This window comes from Marmota flaviventris, chromosome 9, assembly GCF_047511675.1.
Source record: "Marmota flaviventris isolate mMarFla1 chromosome 9, mMarFla1.hap1, whole genome shotgun sequence".
NCBI classification, from domain to species: Eukaryota; Metazoa; Chordata; class Mammalia; order Rodentia; family Sciuridae; genus Marmota; species Marmota flaviventris.
In genome coordinates, this window is record NC_092506.1 from 16,777,847 (window position 1) to 16,797,360 (window position 19,514).

General features: G+C 32.7%; 1 pseudogene; it reads left to right on the plus strand.

Annotated features, from left to right (window-relative positions):
* The first annotated feature begins 9,942 nt into the window (after window positions 1-9,942).
* LOC114084538 (olfactory receptor 10AG1-like) lies at window positions 9,943-10,873 on the plus strand (annotated as a pseudogene).
* Window positions 10,874-19,514: the final 8,641 nt, after the last annotated feature.

Consider the following 19,514-nt stretch of genomic DNA (forward strand, 5'->3'; position numbering starts at 1 on the left):
TGTCCTTAGTTACTTGAGGATGTTTTACCATATTTTCACAGCTATCAGAGATACATTTCAACTCTCTGCATTCTCCTTTTAAGAGGGCAATGCCTTCAAACTTATGATATATTTTTGTTATATCTAAACTTTAGCCTGGAATTTACTTTGTTCACATATGTATAGAGAAATTTGTCTGTCTTTGTGATCCCCCATAAATAAAGTGATTTCTCATACATAGTGTTTTAAAATGTTCACATTTGTCCTATAAATGTGTGAGCAGAATTCAAAATGTTAGGTTTTACACATTAAATTTAAAGAAAGGTTGAAATTCACCTAAATTTCTATACCTGTATAGGCTGAAATTCTTCTTTATTATATTGTAGTTGGGACACAGTTACTGAAGGTAGTTGTATTATGGATGTCTGTTCAAGAAATAATAAAATGAGTAAATGGATAAGTTGATATTACTTTGGATTACCACAGAGTTCTGGGAAAATCCTTATATTTATGCCATCAGTAAGAATTTTGATAACTATGCACCAAGATGGAACACTTCCTGAATAATATGAAAACAAAAGATTCATACACCAAGTGAAGTGGTGCATGCCTGTAATCCCAGAAATTCAGGTAGCTGATGCAGGATGATTTCAAAGTTGAACCTGAATCTGCAAGTTAGCAACATCCTCAACATGATAGCAAGAACCTGTCTTAAAAATAAATAAAATAAAAAGAAAGGACTGGGATCCTAAGTTAGTTGTAAAGCACACATGTACCTGTATCCAATCACCAATACCAAGATGTATATGGAAAATAAAAAGATGAGAAAAAAATCTTATATGCATTCAGGTCTCATTCTCATCCTTATAACTTGCCATGAGAGCACATGATGAAATACAATACTATTGTCTTTCAAAACTGATTTTCTTTTAATCATGTTTTCTGCTTTCATGTTATGGACGCAGAATACCTTGCATAATCATTTTTCCTTCCTCCACGTTTTATATATTTATTTATTTATTAGTGGTGCTGAACCCAGCATCTTAAATATCCTAGGACTTTCCTTGACCCTGAGCCACATTCCCAGCCCTAATCTCTTTCTTTACTGCACGCCAACAGCCAGTTCTAAACCTACTTCTATTTTGTTTTTATTTATGAGTGCAAATGTGCAAGGAAGGGGCTAGGGATGTGGCTCAAGCAGTAGCGCACTCGCCTGGCATGCATGCGGCTCTGGGTTTGATCCTCAGCACCACATACAAATAAAGATGTTGTGTCCACCGAAAAAACTAAACATAAATATTAAAATTCTCTCTCTCTCTCTCTCTCTCTCTCTCTAAAAAAAATTGTGCAAGGAAGTCTTGGAAGATATTTTCAGGAACATGTAAAACTCTCACAGCTGAACTGCATTAACTCACCTCTTCTTTCATGCTTTTAAACCATTCTGAAGTGTTTAAAATTATTAAGTCTGTGAGCTAACATTGAGGAAAAAATTGTAAATTAAGAGAACAAAATGCCTTTGCATCTACTATTATAAATACTTATTTTTGGTGCATCTTAGAAACATTCCATCCTGTAGATTTAGCTGTGACAGAACACACAGTGCATGAACATGTTAGCTCCTATCCCAGAAATACAATATTTTTCCTTTATTAACCTATATGCATCCTCCATCGTCTATACTGATGCTTTACATTTATTAACATGGGTATTTTATTCCTGAACATATATATGCATATGTCTCTTACTATTTAATGCTTTATATTGAAAATGGAATTTGGCATGAAGTGCATGAGCAAGACCATGCTAATATGACTGTGGTATAAAGGAGATGCTTCTGGTAGTTGTTGATTAAAGCAGAAATCACACTGTCACTGGTACCAGGCTGTCCTACAACTTCAGATAAGTGAATTCCATGCTTCACATTCTCAGCAGTTGAGGTATGTTCATTTTATCCCTAGTTTTTCTAGTGTTTTGAACATGTAGGGGTGCTTTATTTTGTCAAATGCTTTTTCTGCATCTATTGAGATGATCATATGGTTCTTATCTTTAAGTTTATTGATGTGATGAATTACATTTATTGATTTCTGTATGTTGAACCAACCTTACATCCCTGAGATAATTCCCCCTTGATTGTGGTATGTGATCTTTTCTGATATATTTTGTATTCAATTTTTTCCAGAATTTTATTGAGAATTTTTGAGCCTATGGTTTTTAGAGGTATTGGTCTAATGTTTTCTTTTCTTTTCTTTTCTTTTTTTTTTTTTGATATGTCTTTGCCTGGTTTTGAAACCAGGGTGATATTGGCCTCATAGAATGAATTTGGAAGTTCTCCTTTTTTTCTATTTCCTGAAATAAATTGAAGAGTATTGGTATTATTTCTTCTTTAAAGGTCTTGTAGAACTCGGCTGTGTATTCATTTGGTCTCGGGCTTTTGTTGGTTGCTAGACTTCTGATGGTATCTTCACTTTTGTTGATTGAAATTGATATGTTTAAATTTTGTGTATCATCCTGATTCAATTTGTGCAAATCATATGACTAGAAATTTGTCAATGCTTTCAATATTTTCTATTTTATTGGATTACAAGTTTTCAAAATAATTTCCAACTATCTTCTGTATTTCTGTAGTGTCTGTTGTGATATTTCCGTTTTCATCATGTATGTTAATAATTTGATTTTTTCTCTTTTTCTATTTGTTAGCATGGCTAAAGGTCTGTCAATTTTATTTATTTTTCAAAGAAACAATTTTTGTTCTGTCAAATTTTTTAATTGTTTTTTTTTGTTTCAATTTCTTTGATTTCAGCTCTGATTTCAATTATTTCCTGTCTTTTACTGCTTTTGTTCTTTTTCTAGGGCTTTGAGATGTAATACTGAGGCATTTATTTGTTGACTTTTCCTTCTTTTAAGGAGTGAACTTCATGCACTGAACTTTCCTCTTAGAACTGCCTTCATAGTGTCCCAGAGATTTTGATATGTTGTACCTGTGTTCACATTCACCTCTAAAATTTTTTTCATTTCCTCCTTGATGTCTTCTGTAACCCATGGTTCATTTAGTAGCATATTATTTAGTCTCCAGATGTTGGAGTAACTTTTATTTCTTATTTTATCATTGATTTCTAATTTTATTCCATTATGATCTGATAGAATGCAGGGTAATATCTCTCCTTTTTTATATTTGCCAAGAGTTGCTATGTGGCATAATACATAGTCTATTTTAGAGAAGGATCCATGTGCTGCTGAGAATAAAGTGTGTTCACTCATTGAAGGATGAAATATTCTATATGTCAGTTAAGTCTAAGTTATTGATTGTGTTATTGAATTCTATAGTTTATTTGCTCAGTTTTGTTTGGATATCTATCCAGTGGTTAAAGATGTATGTTAAAGTCACCCAAAATTATTATGTTGTGCTCTATTTGACTCGAACATGAGAAGAGTTTGATGAACGTAGATGCTCCATTGTTTGGGGCATATGTATTTATAATTGTTATGTGTTGTTGGTGTTTGGATCCCTTGAGCAGTATGTAGTGTCCTTCTTTATCTCTTTTGATTAACTTTAGCTTGAAGTCTACTTTATTTGATATGAGGATGGAAATCTTGACTTGTTGACTTGTTTCTGCAGTCCATTTGAGTGGTATTATTTTTCCCAACCCTTTACCTTCAGTCTGTGGATGTCTTTTTCTACGAGACGAGTCTCTTGGAGGCAGCATATTGTTGGGTCTTTTTCTTTTTAATCCAATCTGCTAGCCTATGTCTTTTGGATTGTTGAGTTGAGGCCATTAACATTCAGGGTTATTATTGAGATATAATTTGTATTTCCAGCCATTTTTGTTTATTTTTGGTATTTAAATTGACTTGGTCTCGCCTCTGATTATTTTTTCCTTTAGTTTAATCCCTCCCTCTGCTGCTTTTCATCATTGTTTTCCATTTTCTCTTCATGGAATACTTTCCCAAGAATGTTCTAAAGTACAAGATTTATAGTTGTAAATTATTTTAACTGTTGTTTATCATGAAAGGTTTTTATTTTATTATCAAATCTAAAGCTTAATTTTGCTGAGCATAAGATTCTTGATTGGAATACATTTTCTTTCAGAGCTTGGTATATATATGTTGTTCCACCATCTCCTGGCTTTGAGGTTCTGGATTGAAAAATCTCTTGAGATACATATGCACATGTGAACATAAGAAAGTTATGTCTGATTCATTCTGCTGGCTTTCTTATTCCCTTCCCCCCATCTTCTCTTCATTCTTTTGTCTAACTCAGTGAAATTTTATGTCCCTCCTTATTGTATGTTAGCATTCACACATCAGAGAGAACATTCAGCCTTTGGTTTAAGGGACTATCTTATTTCACTTATCATGACAGTCTCCAGTTTCATCCATTTGCATGCAATGCCATAGCTACATTCTTCTTTATGACTGAGTAATTTTCCATTGTGTATAAATAGATACCACATTTTCATTATCTGTTCATCTGTTGAATGGCACTTAGTTTGGTTCCATTGCTTAGCTATTGTGAATTCAGATGCTGTAAACCTTGATTGGGTTGTGTCAATGTGGTATGGTGATTTGAAGTCCTAAGGAGTGGGATGACTGGGTCAAATAGTGGTTCCATTCCTAGTTTGCTGAAGAATTTTCATATTGCTTCTCATAGGGATTGCACATATTTGCAGTTCCACAAGCAGTGTATGAGTGCACCTTTTTCCCTACATTCTCACCAACATTTATTGTTACTTTTATTCTTGATAATTGTCATTCTGAATTTCTTTGTATCACTTATAACTCAGAGTAACCTAGTGGTCAGAGAATATGTTGTGCTTACTCATCTCAAGTGAGAAAGTCTATCCTTTGCTGATACATGTGTCTGTGTTTAGGAGACACAGTGTAAGAAATTTTAAAGAAATGTGTTGGAATTCAATTTTTTCCCTAAATTTACAAGTTTATATTGAACCAGGAATTAATGTTTGATGGTAGACACTCTGGACCCTTGTGAGTGTATATGGTGTTTTGTTCAAACACCCAGCCTTTCAGATGAGTAGGAATAAGTACTTTTTTTTGTCAATTCCCACTTTGTGTTTCTCATTCTTCAGTTATCTTTGTTGAATTACTTTTTCATCTATTCCAAGCTATGAAGCAAGTTAGGAATAGCTTTATTATAGTTTTCCTAGTAGCATTTGCCAATAAAATTGTTACAATTTTTAACAATATATTATATATGTTATATAATATATTATATAATATACTTAACAATTATACTCAGATCTAAATAATGTGAAACTCTTCTGTTAGTGACAACAGAGAGCCAATATTTTTGGGATACACAGCCCTGGTAGATGTTGTAATCAATATAGCTGAGAACAGATGATGGATATAGTCACATTGTAAAATTTACTGATTTTAAATGCTCTTATTGAGGTCAGTTTTATTTTCTGAAACAGTTTACAATTTACTATAGGCCTTTGATAATGTCCAAGATTTTGAAGACCTGAGTGCAGTTGACAATTTTGTTCATCTTTATAACTTTCTGATTTTTCACTAATTCATTGAGGAAATGTGAGGAACTAACATTTTACAATAGTACAAATGGTTTCAATTGAGAACAAAAGATGTTTTTTAAAAACATCACTTGGAAGAATTGAATATCCACACAAACCCATACAGATATGAGCAAAAAAATTCAATCTAAAAATTTAGCTTTATTAAAAAAATGAATGGAGGCTAATAATAGATTTAAGGGTAATATCTATAAATTACTAGAAGAAAACGGTTAAATCTTTATGACTTAGACTAAGCAAGAGTTCTTAACTATGTTACCAAATAATAATTCATAAAGGAAATATAGGGAGAAAAATATGAAGAATCCCTAAAAGATAACAGCTTGAGAAAACAAAAAAATGCACAAAATAGTTTAATGTATAATGTACATGTGAAATATAGAAGGCAAGTAATCACGTAAATGTAGTACACTACCTTTAACCATAATTAAGCTAAAAATTAAACCCCTAATGAGATTTTGCTACAAATGTGTCCTAATAGCTAGATGTAAGATAAAATAAAATAAATTTCAAGATGACAAAATTCAAAATTGGTGAATAAAAATACTACATTTGAATAGTGGTAGTTCAGTATTTACATATAATTCTTTTAAACCAAGTTTGTACTTCTATCAGTCTTTAAAGATGTATAAATCTATTCTCGTTTGCTACAGCTATACCAAATGTTCTTCTCTGTTGTGTTTGTGATGATGTGTCTAAATGGGTTAGTTTCTTTGGGGTGTTACAGATTTCTGTTCCATCATGTTATAATCATTACATGAGAGAAGCCAACAATAACCTGAGCTAGTCCTTTACAGTGAACTGAATGTAGTCACTACTTTGAATTTTAGATTTTTGACAATAGAGATCTGGTTGTGATTGTAGAGTATCTTATTGGACACATGAGAGTTTATTGACAATTATATTTTGTAGCTTCTCTTCCAGGTTCTTGTCTAATGATTAAATTTTACATGAGGAGTTTTGTAAGGAAATTCTGCATGCCTTTTTCCAGTCATACACCTGAAAGGAATAGGGAAGTGATCCTCTTGATAACTTTATCCCATGTCTCCCCATCTGTAACCTGGAGTGTGATGTGACCTACCTGACCAGGCTGGATGTGGTGAGGAAAGATTCATGTTCAAGATAACATAAGGGTGAGAACAGACGCGTCTCAATTTTTAATGGCAGAAAAATTTTCCAATGGTACACACTGCATAATTCTATCTTTTTAAAAAAATCTAAGTTTATATCTTAAGTAAAGTGTTTATAGCACTCTGATGTTCAGATGTTCTCATGGCCCAGCTTTCTTAATGATCACACACACACACACACACACACAGAAACACACATACACACAAACACACACATACATACACACACACGCACACACACACAAATAAAAGACAGGAAGAGAACTTATGAAGGAATATATGGCCAAACAGGTTTTGGGTTATTGTACCAAATTCCTTGATTGGCAATAGAATAGTTCAGTTCAGTTAGAAGTCTCCTTGGGAAAGGAGTTGATGCCTAGAGCAGGGAATATTTACTACATAAAGAGCATTAGTAGTTCTGACAATGGACTATATCTGAGAAAGTAATTACCCTCTTTTTCAAAGAAATAAATTACCTGACATGAGAAATAACCTTCTTTTTCATTTAGCTCTTACATTTTAATCAGAAAATAAAGGTAAGCAATATATATATATATATATATATATATATATGTGTGTGTGTGTGTGTGTGTGTGTGTAAATATAATGAATATATCAATACTGTTGTATAAAACAAATTTATTTTATGTTTCTGTATTTTTAACATTTAAATATATAAATATTTGAACAAAAAATATTTTTTATAGGAAAACACTGACTTGGAAGGGCATTGTATTTTTCTGGCTTTAGTAATTGTATGATCAAGAAGATCAAAATGTAAAGTGCTTCTTAAACTAATGAGCCTGGATCTTAAAAACTATCATCATTTTCTTTAAAATAATCATTTTATATGCTAACATTGTAGTTGTTACTATGTGTTAGAATTATTAACAAACAAGGTAGGTAACAGGTATTATTGAAATGGGTTTGCATTTTATCCTGCCATTATCAAAGTTATTTCCTGCTTGTTTTGATCATTGCTCCTGTATCATTCTCTAGACTGAATTTGAAATGATTAAGTGAAAGAAATGTGATTAATACACAGAACACTGTAGTGAAACACTTTGTGAAAATTATCACACTGAAATCCTCTCTTTGAAATGTCATTACTAGAGACTGATTACTGATTATCTCACAAACTCAATTTCATCTATTTTGTCTACCGGATGCACCTATTTATTTTTGTTTCCTTCTTTGTAATTGTAATTAATGCACATAATTGTACATTTGGATTTTTTCATACATACACACCTGTGTCATACTCAATCCGTAAGTAAACTTATCTCCTCAAATATCTATGAGTCCTTTATTTTGAAAACTTTCAAATAATTTTATTTCTTTTTAAACTACAATAATTTTGTTTTCTAGAATATCCCTCTTTTCAATGGCGAACTATTAACTACATATAATTGACTACATACAATTAACTAGAACTAGTACAAATTAATTAAACTCACCCATCTGTCCACTTTCTAGTCTCCACAGTTCTATTAACCACCAAAAAAAAAAAAAAAAAAGAACACTTTCTGGGCTGGCTGAAAATGTGGCTCAGTTATAGAGTGCTTGCCTACCAAGTGCAAGGCCCCAGATTCAATCTCCAGCAGAGCAAATTAATTAATTATTTAATTAATTAATTAAGAGACTTAAATTGAGGAAAACTATATACATATATCTTTATATATTTATAGGCCTCAAATATTTACTTTAATATTTTGGTGAAATGTTATAAAAGATGGTAAATTTAATGTATATTTATTTTTTTTCTCTGAGTCACAGAAAATCCTTTGGATACCCCAATTTCATGCCCTCCATTGCTACCTTCACAAATTTGTCTATACATTTTTGAAGTTGAAATCTGGTTACTGTCTACAATTAACCAGTCTCTGCATATGATTAGAGATGTGCCTCCCCTTTGTAGTGAGTTATTCTCATTTAGCTTTGAAATGACTTAACACATGAGGTGGAGGTTATCTAGCACTTCCCCAAAACAATGAGAAAAAAATGCCACTTTTACAACATAAACAAAACTACAAAAACCCCTGCTCACCTTCACTCCCATCTCTATCACATGTGCAGGAACCAAAACATACATGTAAGACATCCTCAATCCATAGCTGAAGGTCTGTATTTGGTCTGGGAACCAGTCTTACACCTTTGGGACTAGTCCAATGAAGCAGTCAATGTGACTTCCATGCAATTTGTCCAATAGGTAAGCAAATCAAATTTTCTAAAGCAATTATGCAATCCAATGCACATAAAATGTGTAGGCAATTGTGAGAGACTCATTATTTAGGACCAGAGATAGGGACAGAACTTAGGAAATGCAAACAATCACATTCCAGGATAATCCCACACATGAATGCACTCCCACACATAAAAAAAAAAATAGACTTAATGGAACAAAATAGGTCAGCAAAGTATAGCATAGTGAGCACTTATATAAAATCATCTCAGAGATGAGTTTGTGTTGCTGTTTTTTTAAAACAATAAATGTGTAAATCAAGTTAGTGCATTCTAGTCAGACTTGGATTCAGGAGCATAGATGAATGTGTGCACACTTCTCCCTACTGAGCTTTCCCTGACAAAAAGGACAATTAGATTTCCTTTTCTCAACACTATAAAATCTGAATAAAATTTATAAATTACAACTTTAAAAAATTCTAAGTAAATACAAATATGTGATCGATAAATAATTTTCCATAATATATAACAGAGAGTTTACTATTATTTTTAATAATAAAATTACCAAGAAATACAGAAATTCAAAGCTGAACTGGAGTTTGGAAATCCTCAACATTTAAAACAAAACATATAAAAATTAACTTTATTCATTTCTGAGAACAATTTTAAAACTCAGACAAAAATATTTGTTTGAAGAATAAAATTAATTTTGGAATGATAAAAGTAGAAAATACTTTTGAGATCCCTCTCAAAAAAAGACAAGGCCAATGAACAATGCAATCGTTGCTTTATTTAATATAAATTGAGATATTGAGTTTTTGTGTTCAAGTGAATGTTAAAATTAAATTTAATATCTATTCTCATGTAGACTAAGAAGTGTAATATCAATAACAATGAAAAAAATACAAAAATTTTTCATATGGGTACATTCATCTATTCTAAAAAAAAAATGCTTAACTATAATCTCAGAACACCAGGAAGTGATAGTTTTTGTTCCCTCAGGGTCCAGGAAATTCAGAACATTCATCATCACTGATTATACATGATAACACAAAAACCCAACACAATGAAATGATTTGTACTTTGGTTAAATCTTTCCACAGATGAAGCATGAAGAGAAAGAAGCAGATGACAATGTCTCCACAGTGGTGCAGTTTGTTCTGCTGGGATTTTCTGAAATTTCAAACCTCCAAGGCTTTCTACCTGGGGTGTTCTCCATCATTTACATGGTTATCCTCATTGGGAACAGTCTCATAGTCATAATAACCAGGCTGGACCCTGCGTTGCACAAACCCATGCATTTTTTCCTGGCACATTTTTCTATATTGGAAATCTGTTATGTTTCAATCACTCTCCCGAGGATTCTGGTCAGCCTTTGGACCAAGGATAGAAGGATCTCCCTACTGAGCTGTGCCACCCAATTGTGCTTCTTCCTTGTACTGGGAACTGCGGAAAGTTTCCTCCTGGCTGTGATGTCCTATGACCGCTATCTGGCCATCTGCAACCTCTAATCATGAACCCAAAGAAGTGCCATCTACTGGCAGCTGGCTCCTGGCTTGGGGGAATGCCAGTCCAGATAGGGCAAACATGCCAGATATTCTCTCTGCATTTCTGTCATACTAACCAAATCAACCACTTCTTTTGTGACATACCCCCCATTCTCAAGCTAGCCTGTGGGGACACCTCAGTGCATGAGGCGTCTGTCTATGTAGTAGTGATATTGGTTGGGGCAGTACCTTTCATGTTGATACTTGTCTCCTATACCAAGATCATTGCCACCATTCTGAGGTTGCCAACAGCCCAAGGTCGCACTAAGGCATTCTCCACTTGCTCCTCCCACCTGCTGGTTGTAGTTTTATTTTTTGGATCAGCTTCCTTTACCTACTTCAGGCCCAAATTCAGCCATTCTGCAGGAACTGAAAAACTGCTCTCTCTGTTCTACACCATAGTGACTCCCATGTTCAATCCTGAATATGCACCCTCAGGAACCAGGACGTGATTGCTGCATTCAGAAGATTATTGCTTAAAACATAGTGGTTTTGAGATTACTTGAGGTGATTTTCCCATATTGTCACAGTTTTCAGAGAAACACTTCACATCACTACAGTCTAAATTTGAGAGGTTAATGTCTTCCAGTTTAGGATGTATTGTTGTTATATTTAAATTTTAGCCTGGAATTTACTTTATTCCTAGATCTACATAGGGAAATTCATCTATCTTTGTGACCCCACCTAAACAAAGTACATTCTCATATGTAAAATATTAATGTGCCTCACATTTTCTCTATAAATTTATTAAAATAATTAAAAGTGTTTTCTATGGTCAGTTAAATTTACTAAAAAATATAATTTGCCTGAATGTTCATGCCTGTATCTGTTGCCATGTTTTTTATACAACACATAGGACATATTGATCAAACTTTGTTTGGTAATGACTGTGTATCCTAGAAATTATTAAATGAATGAATGGATAAGTGCATATTGCTTTGCCCTACTACAGATATCTGTCAATCTCCAGAATTGTGTTTGTCATCAGTTAACATTAAAATACCTATGCACCAAAAAGTGATACTTGCAGTATAATAGCTTTAAAAAGTTTGTATTTATGTAAGTCTCTTTCTAAAATCTTACTATCAGATCACATGATAAAACAGTTCTACCTTTCTCAAATGGTTTTCTTTCGAATATATTCCTCCTTTGCTATCATGGTCCCATATAATTTGTTTTAATGATTTTATCTTTCTTACTATATTTTGCATTTATTATGCTACATAAAAATATTCATATTTTGCAAAATATCTATGAGTATAAAACTGAAGGAAAATTTGAATGTTATTTTTAGAAGTATATGAAGTCTACTCAGTTGCATTGCAGCAGTTTACCTCTACTTTCATCTTTACAACTCATTCTAAAGTACTTAAATCACTTAATGTTTTAGTTGGCATTATGGAGGAAAAGGAGTATCAATCAACAGAAAGAGGAATATCCATCCATCTGATGAACAAGTCAGCAGTTTCCTTAATGATTCATATTTTAGTTCATCTGTCAATTATTTCATACTGTAACCTTAGCTATGGTTATACACACATGTACAAGACACTGCTAGCTACTCTTTACAAATAATTATAGTTCTCCTTTATGAAACTATCTATATAATAATTACCTATCATGATTTTAAATTTATTCTTGTATTTCATTTATATGCACATACACATATATGTCCCATTTAATGTTTTATCTGTTTTAGGATTTTGGCAGGTGATGCATAAGAAAGACCTTGCTGATGTGACTGTGATAATGAAGATAAATATTTGGTGGTGGTTTACTTTTTGAAATGTAGTAAGCAGGAATACAATGCCAGTATAGAATGCTGTCCCAGTATTTCATATAAATGCATTTTATTCTTTATTTTCTGAGAAGATTGTTGAATGGTTAAATATCATTTATATACTTTTTCATAACATTTATACTTAATAAATGGTGACAACAGACTATTTCTTATTAACACACAGGATTATTAAAAGGTACAAACATCCACCTCGGACAACAAAGATCCAAAAAGTTTTTTAAGAAAAATTTGAAGTGTTAGCTGGATTTGGATATAATTCTTGGAGGAATCTCTAGTTGTGCTGTATTTCATGTTTAAATTCGTTTAGATACTCATGCAATGCTGTTTTTGAAGAAAAGGACATTCACAGCAACATTTATGTATTCGAGAAAACCTACATGTTTACACAACAGACTTATTTACCTTGACTAATGCAATAAATTTAGTTCTTGATTTTCAGTTATATGTTATTCTTCTGGTCAGAAATTCTTTGAAATTAATACATAAAAGCCATCAATTAACATCAAAATATTATTGTTTGAATCTTAAGTAGTTTAAACAGCCATATCACAATTTGTAATGTCATATGCTTCATCATTGAACAATTTATGTCCATTAGGGATGCAACCAAATGTAGACTGTAACAATCAGTTCTCCTTTTTCACGGGGATATGGTAGAAAGACAAAAGTCCCCAGAAATGTCCACATCGACTCTCTTAAACATCTAAACAAGTTGCCTCACATGGACAAGGGACATTGCACAGGTGATTAAGCTTTTAAATCCTGAGATAGACGGATCATACAGGTAGCCCAATCTAATCCTATGAGTCCTTAGAAGAGAAAAAATAAAATAAAAGATGGATTATCTGAGTAAAGCACATCTCCTAATGTGGGAGACCTTACTTGAAGTAGGGCATAGAACTAAGTGCCTGAGCCTCCCCGGAGTAAAAGAGGACTCTGCCTGCTGATCATCTTCAAACTGGAACATTAGTTATTGTCAGCTTTTGGATTTGGACTGAGGAGTGAATTTCTCCTGAGTCTCACGCCTGCTTATGTTTCATTAGAATGCCACCTTCTGTTCTTTATGGTTATGAGTTATTTGGATTTATATTGGAATTAAAATGTTTGCTCTCATTGTACAATGTGTATGTGTGTGTGTGTGTGTGTGTGTGTGTGTGTATCTTTTCAGGTTCTTCTCTGTGTTCAGATAATCAGTGAATTGTTAAGTTTGGTCAATAATGTGTTGCTCATGTTTGATATTGTGCAATTTCATTGGATTATTTTGGGTGGATTCCAGTTCTATGGAGAACTTTTTCAACCTTTTATCCTTGTTCATCAACTTTTAAATCATTTCTTAAAGATATCATTACCGTTACTTTAAAGTCCTTGGTTGTCAAATACAATATTGAATAAATGTGTGTTTATTTTAACATATTTCTTCTTGTTCATTGATCTGAAGTTCTTGCCTCTTTTTAGTTTTTATATCCAGCCAAATTACGTTTTTATGTTTTTATTAGTGCATTGTATTTATACAAAACAGTAGGGTTCACTGGGACAGACTCAGAGATGCACATGATTTGTTCCAATTCATTACCAAGTTAAATCCCTTTTCCCTCCATCCTCCCTATCTTTTTCCCTTTCCTCTACTCCTTGGTCTTCCTTCTACTTATTTCCACGAGTTTTTCCTTGGTGTATTACAGTCATACATAATAGTGGGATTCATAGTGCTATATTCATATATGCATATAACACAATTTGACCGATTTTGTCCCCTAGTTCTTCCCCTTTCTCTCCATTTCTCCCACCTTGCCCCCTTGATCACATACCTCTACTGTCCTGATCTCCTCTCTGCTTACATGAGATCTCCTCTGTAAAATTCACTTTCTAGCTTCCATGTATTAGAACATTTGATCCTTGACTTTCTAAATCTGGCTTATTTCACTTAGTATGATGATCTTCAGTTTCATCCATTTTTCAGCAACTGACATAATTTCACTCTTTTCCTGACTGCAAAGAATTCCATTCTGTCTATATGCCACATTTCTTTATCCATTCATCTGCTGATAAACACCTAGGCTGGATACATGACTTGGCTGTTGTAAATTGAGTTACTATAAACATTGATGAGCATGTATCACTATATTTTCCTGATATCATTTGCTTTAGGCAAACAGTGAGGAGTAGAATAGCAGGATCACATAGTGGTTACATTTCTTGTCTTCCAAGGAATCAAAATGCTGATATCCACAGTGATTGTACTAATTTTCAATATCACCATCAATATGTAAGCATTCTCCCAAAGTCTTGCCAGCATTTAATACTATTTATATTTTTATATTTCCACTATAGACAAATAAAAATATCCGTGGATTTTGGATTTACATTTCCCTGCTGCTAATATTGAATTTTGTTTAATATATTTGTGAGATAACCGCACTACTTTTCTTGAGAAAAGTCTAGTTAGGTAATTTGTTCACTTATGATGGTGATAATTAGGTGGCTATATTTGGTGAGTTTTGTGCATTTTTCAGAATGAGAAATGTGCTCAGTTATTTTTTTCTTTTCCAGTTTTAATTGGTGTTTTATAGTTGACATAATGGTGAGATTTGTTGTATGTTTGTACATGCATACAATATAACAATGTAATTTTCTAATATCATTCCCCTCTTTTATGCCTAATATATGTTTTAAAAAGTTCTCTCTGTTTTGGGGATGCACGTTCATGTTATAGCACTTGCCTAGTATGTGTGTAGACCAGGGTTTGATTCTCAGTATTATAAAGAAGAAAAGAAAAAGATATTTTTTTATCTTTGGTTGCAGAGAAAGAAAAGACTTTTTAAATAAACTGTTCTTATGCTGTGAAAGAATATTAGCTTATACAAAATACTGGAGTTCTACTAATGATAACCGGCATTTAATCTTATTTTTACAGAACTGTGTGCCATGTATATCAGAATAATTCATCCGATGGAAAGAACCTGTGTGTACTGACTGGTGTGGATTTCCCATCTTCTTCAGGAACTCTGATAGAAGATGCATAACTATGAATCTTTCCCTTCTCACAAAACACCCACTAATTCCTAGTTGTACAGAAATCTCCTCTGGGCTCATCCTTCAATGCCTCCAAAGTACATTTCATATTCAGTATGGGTGATAGCAAGTAACACTCTTTAGTTTAAATGAGATTTTTTTCATATAATTCACATGGTACATTCTTTAATATATGAAGTGCTTTCAAAAAGCCTCCATGATGAAGGAAATCCTTTTTAGAATTCTACTTTCCATTTTAAAGTTCTCAGTAGTAAAAACAACCAATTCAAATTATCACTAAAAATATTTTTAGAGCTTGTTACCAAAGTGCTTTAAAAATTTGCAATGATAACCTTTCACTAATCTCTACATGTGGATTGTAAGTAAAAATTTATGAAATACTTTAATCACTACCAATAACTATGAAAAAGTAAGTATAACTCTTTGGTTCTATTGAAAAAATTAACTTACCTGTGCAATTGGAAAATAACTCCTTCCTTGGCAAGTAGTGTTCTTTGGACTGGTAATTTAATTGTGCAAAAAAAAAAAAAAAATCTCATGGATGTGAGAGTAAAAACCACTGGTTTGTGTCAAAAAATATTGGAAACATTGATACTGTGTCATATCCAAAAGGTAACTCATCTTGTGTCACTTTTTCTGATATAGCTTCCATGGGTAACTAAAGGGTCTTTATTAAATAAGCCTCTGAGTACGAATGACAGAATTAAAGCATGCATTCCAACTGAATGACTTAAATTAATTTATTTTCTAGGCAAAAATGTTATTGTCATATTTGGGAAGAATTTAGTGTATCACAGTAGTTTGACCCTCTTGTTAATCCCACTTAACATTAACCCAGGCATTACCCTTTCCCCTACCACCGCCTTCCTGCCTCTTCTGGTCCCTTCACAGTTCTCTACATGGAATCATTAGACTATCAGAAGGAATGACCAATGCAAAGTTCCCAGGGCTACAGTGCCTCTCTTCCAGTAAGCACCTGACCCTTTCCTTCCTGCCTTCAGGAACCTCAGCACTTCCACTGTCTCAGCAGCCACACTGCGGATGTTCTGACCACCCTCAGGGTTATTCTCGTGGACACACCAGGGTGTGAATGACCTTCTCATGTCACTCTCTGCCTGAATTCCCCAGTTCAAATCATGGCCTTAATATGAAGAGTCTAGCTCATGGAAAGCCAGTGTGCATAATGGCATAAATCAATGGCTTTTAAAGTCATCAGTGAAAGTTCCCATCAAACCCTGTCTCTCAAACTCTCTTGCCTTAGCTGTCTCACCTATAAGAGAATAATGTTGTTGATAGTTTAATTTTTTGAATGTTATTTGAGTTTTTCTGTAAAGCACTTAGAATACTTTTTGCATGTAATAAACATTATACAACATAGTAGCAAATATTATTAATAGCCTCAATATATAGCTCTCACCATAACCTAAGAATAAGAGTGTTGTGATAGTGAAAAATAATTTTTGAAAATTATTTTTGCTATTTTCCTACTATTCATTAGTTATGCTGATGACATAACATTTATAAACACAGAATAGGGTAGATGGAATATATAAACATAGCTAGAATAATATTCCTAATCCATTCCATATAGAAACACTATGAGGTATTAATTCTTATTATTATAGCATAGATTAAAATAATTTAGATTAAATTAACCAAAGTGACACAAATACTATGGCCAAAGAAGGACTAAAACCTAATTTATCATAACTATAAAGAAATAACTTATTCTTTCTTAATAATTTGTTCACTTTGCAAACAGGTAAAATAAGAAAAAATAATAAACACTCTCCCACTGTCGTGCTACATCCCAATCACACTCTGGAAAGACAACTTAAGACAGGACTTTGAACACGTGATTAACCTTGTCATCATATGCTTCCTTCTTAGCGTGGTTTAAAAGATTAAATGAGATAAATGAAGCCTTTGGCACTACCACCATAATAATATTTATTATATAAATGAGTGATCCAAAAACAACATCATCTCTTTTTCCCCCCATTTTTCTCTGAATTTTAAATAACTTTTCTGGAGGTGTAGAGAATAAAGACTTATCTTTCTGCTCCTCTCACCTGACTTCTGTAGTCATCTATCAGAGGTGTCTTGTCTTTAGTTACTCCCAGCCCTGAAAACATTGTCTCAGTGTTCTACACCCTCATCATCCCAGTGCTGAATCCTTTGACTTACAGTTTGAGAGGCAAAAGATGCAGCTAAGAAAGCTCTAAAATCAAAGGTAATTTCTTTATAAGACATGTGTTTCAAGATGCTTCTAATTTCTCCAATACAAACACTAATTAAGAACTTATAAAAGTTTTACTAACAAACACAAAATTACTCAGTCAGATATTTCATCAAATGCTTGCTTTTAACATAGAGATACTTTTTATAATTTAAAGAGGTTAAACATTTAAAAGTTTCAAACTTTCTTTTAGGTAATAAACTACTGTTTAATATTATTATCTTGTGTTTTATGTTAAATAGTTTGTATCTTGTTGACTTAATAAATGGAGTAAATACTTTTTAAAAATAATTTATCTACATGATTGAATTTTGGATAGTTCACTGCATTCATACAATTAAGTTATAAGAATAAAATGTTTTTCTGTGAATAATTATTATTATCATGCCAAGTTTTAATAAGCCATGATCAAAGAACCTGTAGTGGTGTGTCTGTTACCATGAATTCTGTGTTGTAATAAGCCATAAAATAGGGTCACAGATATTTCTTCTGTCACTTCTAAGTTTCCCTAAAAATATTTCAAAAAATTTTATCTCTAATAGGCAAAGTTATATCATTTACCTTGGAGAAGATGTTAATTAATTATTAATTCATACTAAAATAGTGAATCTAGAGATGTAAGTTTTAAGCTTAAGTGATTAAAATGATATACTCACTTCCTATTTTACATTACCCTTGGACATTTATTGAATAAAATTAAAGTAGTACTATAATAATTACACAGAAGAACAATATAGCAAGTACAAATAAATCTTCTGCATCCTCAATTCAGATGTGTACACATGCATACTGAAGCACGGGTTCATGCAAAAACACCCAGAATGCAAAGGCCAAGTCTTACTGACCTTTTTTCTAGTAACATCAAAATGTAAGTTGACAAGTCATGTACACAACAATTATAGAATTCTAGGGGCATTATTCTTCTCCATTCTCTGAAGAATATGTTCACTTTTTTATGTAAGTTGACTTTATTCTCCTCTAGTACTATCCTATATTTATTAATTAAAAAAATATTGTAAAATGGCTGTTAAGGGAACTTAAATTCATTGTTGCTCAATTGTAAAACTATTTTTTTCTATTTCCATAAAAAGACAGAAAACTCTAAAAGAAGTGTTTATCATTGTTTAATAGCTGTGTGTCAGGTGATATTCTGAAATTGAATATGTAGATCAGGCATATGATCAGCAGTATATATATTTCTGAAGACTGTTATTGGAAACCAACTTTCCTCTAAACTGAACTTGGATTCATTATTAATGCAACATAAGAATATTTTTTTTCATATTTTTTTAAAAATAAATTTTGTTGTGGTTGTCTGTGTGTGTGTGTGTGTGTGTGTGTGTGTGTTATTATTGGCATTGAACTCAGGAACATTCTACCACTGAGATATATCCTTTTTTTAAAAAAAAATATTTTTTAAAAAAGTTGATGGACCTTTATTTTATTCATTTGTTTATATGCAGTGCTGAGAATCAAACCCAGTGCCTCAAACATGCTAGGCAAGCACTCTTCCACTGAGCCACAAACCCAGTCCCTGAGCTATATCCTTTTATTTTTTATTTTTCATTTTGAGACAAAGTCTCATTAATTCACTAAAGCTGACCCCAAGCTTGTGATATTCCTGCCTCAACCTCCAAAGCAGCTAGGATAATAATAGTCAAATGCATACTGCTAGGTTATTGAATAAATTTAAGGTACACAGTATGATGCATATAGATAGGAAAGTGAATAAAGGGGTAAGTTGACACATCCATCACCTCAACTTTATTTTTGAATCTGTTCATCTTTCATGGTTTTCTTTTGAGACATAGTCAGAATCCTGTACCACTGGGTTGCTTGTTTGTTTTTGCATAATTTTATACACTGATTATTTATGATAAATGAATAGGCAACAGAGAAATTGAATGGTGGTTACAGAATTCAAAGATAAAAGATGATCAGTCAAGGAACTGAGTTTAGCAAAGGCTTCCTTGTTTTCTATATATTCCATGCAGACAATAACATACTATAATTTGGTGAACATGAAGGTATTCACTAATGACCTTTTTGAACTTTCAG